At 32.3% G+C, this 2,164-nt stretch overlaps 1 long non-coding RNA gene across 1 annotated transcript; it reads right to left on the reverse strand.

Annotated features, from left to right (window-relative positions):
• Nucleotides 1–522: 522 nt before the first annotated feature.
• Nucleotides 523–1,500, reverse strand: LOC113094083 (uncharacterized). The gene is made up of 3 exons (XR_003287973.1): nt 1,385–1,500; nt 1,203–1,280; nt 523–986 (listed from the first exon to the last, which is right to left on the reverse strand). It is a non-coding gene; the product is annotated as an uncharacterized LOC113094083 (long non-coding RNA).
• Between the last annotated feature and the right edge of the window lie 664 nt (nt 1,501–2,164).

Below are 2,164 nucleotides of genomic sequence, written 5' to 3' on the forward strand. Positions count from 1 at the left end.
TTCCAAGACAGGAACTATAAGTGAATTATAGTAATTATGTGTGTGTGGTTCCCTTTGCCTCGTCTCCTGGCTGGCTCGCCACAAATGAGTGTAACCCTTGTCTTGTAAAATGAAACAGAGGGGTTAACTCATATATTAGGGAAAACAATAACTCACTAAGGTTTAACAGTTATTGTAGGTAAACTGTAATTCGCAAATCAGGACCAAATCAGAAGAGACTGAAACTCGTAAGAGGCAAGACACACACACACACATAGATGTAAATGCGCACCTTTATATTGGATAAAATTGACTTGTAAGCGCGATTGATAGGGTACACTGGTTGGGAAAAAAAAAATATCAATGACACTGCATAAAGGGCAAAAATAACAAGAACAAACAAAAAAAAAAATAAAACCAAAAAAAGAAATATTAAATCTGCTTTAAATATTACTTTTTACCAATTAAGCTAAATGAATTTGAAATTTAACCCTTGACATAGAAAATTCTTCTCTCCAATGCAAATTAAATTGTATTAAACATTCAATTTCTGATCTCCTTTTTTATGTACACAACTCAAATGTATACTCAAGATCAGTAGATATAAAATAAACACGAATGTCAGGACTTGTGTTTAGTCACACGTACAAATGTCCACTGTAAACACTTGTTTATACGAAACAAAGTCTAAATGAATGCGTATCAATGCAGTATCAGTAATTCTTGAATGCACAGTTCAAACAAAATGTCAGTCTGAACAATAAAGAATGATATTGTCTCCTCAGTTCCTTTAAATCAGTGATCCAATGCTCAAAAGGAAAAATGAAAATGTCAGATGTTTCAAACCTCAAAAGAAAAAAATCCGACGCGATGTCCTGCCGAAAGTGAAGTGATACAGATGTCCAAAAAGACAAAGGATAGTTGTTTCTGATCGATTTACGGTTGGCTCGCCATCTTCATGAATTGAAAAAATCCAGATTCTAGATTTCTAAAATAACAAAACTGGCCTGTGCACAAACACAAAACAACATTCTTAATCAATCCTCACTTTACATACATTTCACTAAATCTACACAATCTTTACATGTCTGTACATATTTTTTATAACAGCGTGTACATTCACTGAACACCTCTTTCCTTCCAGTTACACCAATACACCCTTGAATCGCTATTTTTTTTTAACATATATACTAAACATTAATTATTTATTTTTACTAACTCACCGATTCCCTCGTGTATTAATGATATTTCTCTGTTTTTTTCCAGGTTTCTCTCGGATGACGCAATGATGGCCTACTCCACTGGAATTCAGCGTGACGACGGTCACATAATCAACAAAATGTAAGTAAGTGAGTAGTTTGAAATAAAACTTATTTATCAACAAAATGTCTGCAAAATAACTTACAATGTTTGGTTTTCACATGCGTTCTCTCTCAAAATGAAATAAATCAAGATCTTACGCAGCTTCTAATTCACGTTGTTTCTCAAGTTTTTTTCTCTCTCTCTAATGCCGCATCTCTCGGTGGGCGGAGTCAACTTGACCTAATTACGCTCGATTGGCTGCTCACCTGCACAGATCTAGAGCTCAATCAAAATTAAAGTTACATTTCAACTATTTAGTTTACCTAACAAGTAACCCATTTCAAATGGAAAATATTTATATATACATATATATACATTTAGTATTTGTTCCATATTTCTTCCTCTAACAGTATCTAGCTATTCAGATGACTGTGTTTAAATCTAATTTAGACTACAAAGGTTTTTGAGCCTGGGTTACATAGTTCTTTGTTAAGACCTATATACAGCTGTGAGTTTAGGTCTACAGTTTAACTGATATTATTTAATGACTATGGAGCTCCGAATATAATTCAAATTAAAAATTAGTTTTTTACAACGTCACCAGGTTTTATTAATTTATTTAATTTTAAGCAATAATTATTTAATAAGTAATAACGAAATATGATTCTTTCCAAGATTTAGGCGAATGAATGAATTTGTGGCAGCTAACAGCCTTACAGCCTTACCTAACATTGAAATTCGTTAAATGAAATGAGTTCATCTAACTCCAACATTTTGAAAAGTTAATTCAATATATATTTATGATGTGCACTCAAACGCTAATTAGGTTAAGCAGAACTCAATCTAAATAAATTACTATAAATTATTTTAATCTATTAGGCTA

Source organism: Carassius auratus, unplaced genomic scaffold (genome assembly GCF_003368295.1).
Source record: "Carassius auratus strain Wakin unplaced genomic scaffold, ASM336829v1 scaf_tig00215255, whole genome shotgun sequence".
Classification (NCBI taxonomy): Eukaryota; Metazoa; Chordata; class Actinopteri; order Cypriniformes; family Cyprinidae; genus Carassius; species Carassius auratus.